General features: G+C 41.6%; 1 long non-coding RNA gene across 1 annotated transcript in view; it reads left to right on the top strand.

Annotated features, from left to right (window-relative positions):
- The first annotated feature begins 218 nt into the window (after positions 1-218).
- LOC110468399 (uncharacterized) overlaps positions 219-7,653 on the top strand; it is a 67,220-nt gene continuing 59,785 nt past the window's right edge. Inside the window, exon 1 of the long non-coding RNA XR_013340363.1 lies at positions 219-292. This is a non-coding gene — a long non-coding RNA (uncharacterized LOC110468399). The remainder of the gene's footprint in view (positions 293-7,653) is intronic.

Here is a 7,653-nt window from a genome sequence, read left to right as displayed (position 1 = left end):
ACGAATCACATAAGTTTCTATTGGCAAAATCTGGGTCTGTGTTCCAAATGCCCTAGAGGCACTGAGCTGTTCTTGCAAGGTCTTTGATATGGTCTGTTAGTAATATGGATCTAAAAGGCCATGTGTATTTATGAAGCATTAGTATTAATATAGCTCCTGTTCCCATCATTGTTTTATTATTTTTGTCTTATTTCTTTCTAGGGCAACTAGACTGCTCTGGAAACTGATGTATTGAACAAATCCTTTCACCTTTCTATCAGCCCAGTTTGGTATCCTGCCTGCTCCCTTGCTGGTAGGTGGTATGGCACAGCTATGTGCTCACATCAACACTGAAGTTTTTAAAGAAGAGTGATTCTGGGAAGAGTGGGATTCTGAGAAAACTGTAAAGGAAACCAGAATAAGCCCATTCTTTCTGGAATCTAGTTGTGGCAAATTTTAAATTTAAAAAATACTCAAAACCCCAAAATGTTTATGCCAAAACTTTCTTGGTCTTCATCAAAAAGTCAAAATTCCTGTGGAAAGAAGACACTTTTCAAGAAAATGTACATTTAATTGAAGTGTCAAAGCTTCAGTTTCCCAGTAAAGCCAGTGTTGACTACAGCTGTTGCAAAGCTGAGTGAGACTGGTGGGAAACTCCTCCTCCTCCTGCCTTGGGATTGTCCTGGGCCACTGGACTCGATACAAGGATCTTGCATGGTGGGGAGAAGAAAGTCAAAAGCTTTGCTCATCTGAGACATCAGGTAATAAGAAAGAGCTGAGCCTTGGTAGGGAAAGAAACTGAGAAGGCATTGGAGACTCAGGAGCTCATGGGCAGAGGAGAAATTGAAGGGAGGCAAGATGCCAAAGGGATGAAACAGGGGTTTATGTGGAGGGAGGCAGACCTGAACCCTGCTCTGGGTCTGGGCAAGTTCAGCCCAACATTTTGGGTCAGAGTAACCTCCTAAACAGGTCCTTTGTTCCCATGATGTAAAGCTTGCCCTATGACCTGTGCTTTGGTGAAGACATCCATTGCAGTCCCAGGAGCCTTTCCTTCAAGTCAGCCAAGAGCCTGAGGAAAGGAAAATCCATTGGCTCTAGTTGCAGAGACCTCATACATACACATACCTCTACATGAGGGTCAATGCCACTCCCAGGCATGCTGTGCATTTCTTCATTCTTGATGGTTTCTTTTTTCTTTATTTATTTTTTCTTTCTCCTTTTTTTTTTTTTCCCGAGATCTAAAATTAAGGAGTCATACAGATGGAAAACATCTGCCTGTTCTTTGTGCACAGAAAAAACATAACACATGGCAGGGATGATAAATAATAATAAATAATGACGATGATGAAAGCATTTGGAGAGGCACAACTGTTTGATTTGTCCAGAGCAAGCATCACACGCTCTCTGTCCAGGCTAAGAAAGATAAATAGACCACTGTGGTTTGTAATTTTGCAAATGGCAACACAATTTTGAGGCATTTAGGAAGAGCAGATGCTGAACATGGCTTGACTTTTCATGAGTTTGCTCATTAGTGCCTAGTCAGAGGCTCCTCAGGTGTGCAAAAAGAGCCTGACTTCTCCTGAATGCAGGTCTATTTATGTATGAGTCACAAATCACTGTCTCTCCTAAAACTAACACAGCTAGGCCAAAGAATGACATAGCCTCCCAATGATGTAACATTCTATTTTCCACCTTGTTACCTAATACGGGGTTATGAAATTGAATCCAAGGGACAAGTCATATATTTACTTCCCTAAGGTTATCACAAAAAAGGGTAGCTTTTCACCCAGAAGACATAATTCTTGGTGTCTCTAAAACATCCATGCAGAAATCAGCTCTAATTGTATCCCTATGGATCTCACCTAGACTTGATCAGAGTCCACCTAAAGCTTCTTCCAGGTTTGGGGGCTGCCTGGTCATCTCAGACTGGAGGTAATGATGTTGTGAAACCCAGTGAGTGTTATCTGATGGAGAGGGACAAAGAGGATTATTTAATGAGTTGTTGAGTTTCCAGACTGCAGGTGTTCTCCTTAATGTCTGCCATCAGGCTGTCGCTCTCCTGCCTTTGTAAGCAACTAAGCCCAAAAGGCTCCTGAGTTTGGAAGGATCTGAAGCTGTGCCGTGTTTGCAGGCAGAATAACAGGCATGGCGGGGAAGGAGGGCTGTGAGCTCCCTGACAAAGGAAGGTCCATATCCACGTGAAGGAGAGCATTCAGTCAAGGGAGGAGATGATTCTTGTACACGTGCGCATGCAGGGCTGAACACTGATAAAGAAAATGTGTCAGGACCATGTGTATTTAGGGCTGACTGAACAATGTGACAGCAAAAATTTCACTGGGTGGTGATAGTCTGGTGTACCTTCAGACTTCAGCTGTTTGTGGGAAGTACCTCTAAGAGCCTAAAATCTCAGCTCCCAGGGCAACCATTCCGTAATGTCTCTACTAGGATGATCCACAAATGGAAATAGCATTGAAAAAGCCACAGCGCTAACTCACAACAAGCCATACTGTCTGTGTGTGTCTTTGTGTGCAACTTGCCAGTATGTTTGTGTGAATGTAAACACAGCATAGCATTTACTTTGTGTGCATGTGTCTGCTGGAATAATTGAAGCTTAAGATAAAAAAAAAAAAAAAAAAAAGGAAAAAATGCAAAGGAATTAAAGCTGAGCAACCCAAGAATGATGATGTAATGATATTGCAGCAGCAAAAGCAAAATGATCTGCTAAAAATACACCAGAGGGATCTAAATATTTCCATAAACAGATGGAGGTCGGAGCCCAAATGTAAGAGAAAAATGCAAGTAAAGGAAATTGTATTTGACAACCATAAGGGTCTTATAGTTCTTCTGTGTCTTTTATCCCAGAAGGTTTTTTTACAGATGCTCACACTTGGGCAAAAGCAGAGTCTGGTCCCACAATGCTTTACTCATGTGAGTAACCCTAATTTACGTTCGTAGACTCAAAGGGGCCAATGAGCAATACCTTGTATGAATTCTTTTAGAGTAGGCATCTGGCAGTGCTTTATAATGAAGGCTGCAGAGGAGTTTTCTCTTTAAACCTCTCTTTTATTAATTCTCATTATTTTTTTTTCTGTTTCAGAGCTTTTACATAGTCAGTTGAAGTTTTCCAAACATAATCCATGCCTCAATGTGAGTTTTATTCGGATGCATGAGGAAGAGCAGGTTCAGACTGACTGGAAAAATATGCTATCCTGTAACCAAAAAAGTTCAAGCCTCTTCCTCCCTATTTATTGCCCTTTTTGTCTAAACAAATGAGGAAAGGCTGAAATTTGCTTTGCTTAGTTGTCCTACAGGGAGACGGACATGATGATGTTTGGTGAAGTTTCAAAATCAAAAACATTCTAGGAATATTTTAAGTCTGTATGTTGCTGAAATCCTGAATCTGTTCTGCAGGGGTGAAATTCAGCTGCTAGAGTAACGGTACCAGAGAGCTGTATGACATGGACTCCTTAGAAGCCAGAGCCTGTGCTCCAGCCATACTTTGATCTTGTCCAAGTTCACCCAGCTATGAGAGAACCTGACTTTCTGACCAGAAAACAAAACCAGGTGTGATACCAGCTGTAGCATATTCCTGTGGACCATCTTGGCTCATGATAGAATTTAAGGAGGATTAAAAAGCATCATCATAACCTAACCCCTTTTGTGTCTGGAAATTGCAGTCTCAGTACTTGAATGAAGACTGAGAGGTACACAGGCTAGGGAACCTCGGTTCTTGAGCTTCTGCATCTCAAGTTCCAAGCAAGGATTAAACCTTGTGAACCCACACCAAGAGGCATTCTGATTGGGGGACAAACAACAACCCATTTTAAAGCTTCTATACAAATTGTTTTTTCTGGACAAAGCAAACTAGTTCTCTTTCAGGAAGTAAGAAATTTCTTTGGTTATTTTTGTTTGTTTTATTTTCAGCTCTTCATCATGTCTAATAATCAGCCTAGACAGAGAGGGGGAAAGTGTTCTTTCAAGCTGTAATCCCCCCCCCCCCAACCCAAATATGCTGAAATGACTTACTTTGAAAATACTTGGCTTTAAAGTTTCACGTTTCACACTCTTCTTTCTAAGCAAACATCTGTCCAAACCAACATATTTCTAGGAAAATGCATTTCTTTTAAATGAAGCTTTTCAGTAGGAAAATATCTTATTGGAAAGAATGTGTTCTGATCTCTTTTTCAGACAAACAAGAGTGACCATTGCATACAGTGTTAGGAGGGCCACGCTGTCCCATCCAGCCTTTCCTGTGGATGCCTCCAGGCAGCTGAGTGAATATGATTTATACTTTGGTTTAGTTTAATCTTTGCTTTGTGCACTCCACAATTCTGCCTTGGTACATTGTATGAGTGCCCCAGTTTATAGGAGCTGGAACAGAAGCTGTGTCAGGTCCCTTCCAATCCAGAGAACTCTGTCATTCTAACCATGTCATGCCATACACAACAGAAGGTGAACCCATCAAATTCCATTAAACCTAATGTAATTTAACTATATTCATCATCATGATGGTGAGAACTAAGCACCTATAATTGCACACCCAAAGAAGGAGGTGGGGATTCTCAAATATGAGGCTTGAGGGCCTGATCACAAGACATTCATGTTAAAAGGACCTCAAGTTCTGTTTTTAAAATAATGAAAGATCAGTATAGTGATCTATGAAGATACCAGAGAAACCAGGGTTTGTCACTTCAGATGTTGTCTGATGACAAATCGTAAATTTCTTTTTGGGGAATAGTAGATTCAAAATAGCATAGCTTCTTACTTGTTTAACATGTCCTGCAAAAAAACAAAGCAAACCAAATCAAACCAAACCAAAAAGCTGAAAAAAAACCCCAACAAAAACCTGCAATCTATACCACTATACACTTGCCTCATGTTCTATGCAAAGGCAGGAGAGATTTTTCTTCACCACTCTTGACAGTGACAGGAGAGGTCAGACCTCCTGCGTTACCCAAACCAAAATATTCCAAGCCTCTGCTTGATATTTTTGCTGTTGTATAGCTGAAAGTAATTTTTGTTTCACCTGTTCTACACTCTGAATGCCTTGTTTCCATATGGTGATACGCACCTTGTCTTTGCTTCAGGCAGCACAAACAGCCCTAGGAAGGAAGCTTTATTAAAACACAGCAGAAATGGGTTGGTGACGCCCTAAAGATTTGCATTGGGGAAGCCTTGGTTTGCTGCAGACAGCTCCTCTCCCTTTGCTATGTACTGAGGTAAACTCCCAGCCTGGGCTTGGCTCACTCTCCCTTGTGAAGAGTCACTGCTGATGTTGATTTATTTAGCGGTTGAGTGGTAGGTTTTGGAAGAGGCAGGAGGAAGCTCTCCCTTCCTGTTCACACACAGCTGTTCTCCTCTGAGACCCATCTGGATTCACTGGAGGACAACTGGCCTTTGCCAGAACTCTATCGTAGGCAGTGTTTACAGCTGTCCTGCATGGAGCACCGGTGTGTGGTCTGAAGCTATTGATGGAGAAGAGAGACAAGTGCATTCCACAGAATTTATTCCCTCCACAGCTTCCGGAGCTCCACAGACTCTGTGGTATCAGCTGTCACGACCCCCTGGGACCTGGGTGAAGCAGAAGACTGGCTGTGCAGGGCTACTGGTGCTCCTTGAAGGAGCTATCATATTGTGCACAAATTTTATCCTTTGGGAAGGACTTCAGGCCAGCCTTTGCCTTCGGAAGCAGCCAGCTCCTGTGATATTCGGAACCATAGAAAATATTCTCTGGCAGAGAGAAGCTGTATGTGTACAAGAACTCTCTGTGCCTGGAGAGATAAGGTAAGGGTTACAGGAGATTCAGGAATATGCCTTTTTTAAGAAACCTGCCAAGAAAAAAAGGCCCTGCAAAGTTTTCGTCTTTAAAACATAAGGACAAAATAAAAGTATCTTCAAAGCTTCTGATCTGGGCATATGAGAAGAGGCTGGGAGCAAGGAATTCACCTGTTGTAATGCTGTGTGGGAGTTCTTCCCTCACACATCCCAGCAGAGAGGGAAGCCCCACCCCTTAGCCCATTCCAGGTTATGAACAGGCCTGGTTTCAAAGTTGTTTGCACACAGAATTGTCCATTACTACTAACAGTACTTAGGAAACATGGAGCCAGCTGCAAAGTGTGGATGCCATCCTTATACTATTAGTGGTGGCATTGCCACACAGGTGGATTCAAGAGCTTTGAAACCTTTAAGCTCTCCAGGTCAGTGAAGCCAAGCTCCCATTACAGACAACAGATTGTCCCCAGTAACTTCTGCAGCAAACCAGCTCATGTTTGCTCTCACCAAAGTAGGCAGACGTGTTGCAAGCCAAGTGACAAATGGCTTATGTTTCCTTGGGATCTTCTGCCTAATACTGGGAAAAGGACACATAGCAATGAACCCGTTGTCTTTCTGATTTAGTTTTCATCTTCTCTCCATGTGTTTATGCTTTTTAAACCAAAGAAAGACTTTTATGATAGAGCTGGGAGATCTGGGGAAAATATTCTGGGTTCCTTGATTATTACAGTATCAGGACCTGGGACAACTGTGAAAGTTCATCCCTGCTTTCCCTGAACTTCATCCTACTTTATCTTGTTTTCCGTAGAGGACTGTAGAGTCCTTTACTGGTCCTCTCAGAGGAAGGCAAGGGCAAATTCCAGGATAAACTGGGAAATTTGTGGAGGCAAGCTCAGGTCTCCATAGCATGGAGTTGCAGTGGAGAAACTGGATCAGCTCTGACTAGGTTTATTTTTAGTTTAACTCAGTAAATTCCATAATGTGCTGAAGACATCTGAAGCACAATGACAATATGAACCTAAGTGAGTCTGTATGATGGAACTCAATGGATAGTCCATCAGCCAAGACAGAATCCAAAAGAACTTCATTTCTGTCTCTCAGGAGACTGTATGCATGACTCCTCTGGAGGTTTATCCATCTCTAGTTTAAACCACTCAGTTTCATTCAAGTGTGTCCAGTTCTGCTCTGAGTTACACCCACTGACCTGAGCAGAACCACATGAATGTTAGCAACAAAAAATGAACAAAGCAGGATATAACCCTCTTTCTTTTCCTTATACAATTTTCAATAATGTTACAAAAGTAAAATCTCAGAAATATGAGATTAGATCTGACATTAAATCTGGAAATATCTGTCCATATTTGACAGCATAATTCACCAAATGGAAAGATGGAGATTCTCCAGGATTAATAACATGGAAAAGTACATTATTTGATGTGATAAATATTTGGAAGGCAACTTTATTGTCAGGAGTATAAGGACCCACCCGTTACTTGGAAAATCAGGACAAAGCAACAGAATATCTCACTTTAAGGAAAAACATCAAGGAGAAAAAAGGAAGTTATCCAAGAACTGGGGAGACTTGACCAGGGCCTGCAGGGATTTTAAGTTGCAAGACTGTTTGTTGTTTGAACTGAGTCACACCGATGTAACAGAGAATTTGTCCTTGGCAGCAGAACTGTTAAAATGGAGAGTTAATTCTCCCTCGTGTCAGCCCACTGAATCCAGGTCATCATGTCTTAATTAAAGTGTACATGGTATGAAATATCATTGAACGTCAATCCAGTTCCTTAGTGTGCAGAATGCTATGTTTATTTATGGGGTTTGGCAATCACTTCTGGAAAAAAAATAAAGATACTCAAATATAAAATTTACTTATTAATGGGAGGAAACCACCGTCAT

This window comes from Lonchura striata, chromosome 8 (genome assembly GCF_046129695.1).
Source record: "Lonchura striata isolate bLonStr1 chromosome 8, bLonStr1.mat, whole genome shotgun sequence".
NCBI classification, from domain to species: Eukaryota; Metazoa; Chordata; class Aves; order Passeriformes; family Estrildidae; genus Lonchura; species Lonchura striata.
Note: the sequence above shows the minus strand (reverse complement) of the source record. Positions and strands in the feature narration are given on the sequence as shown.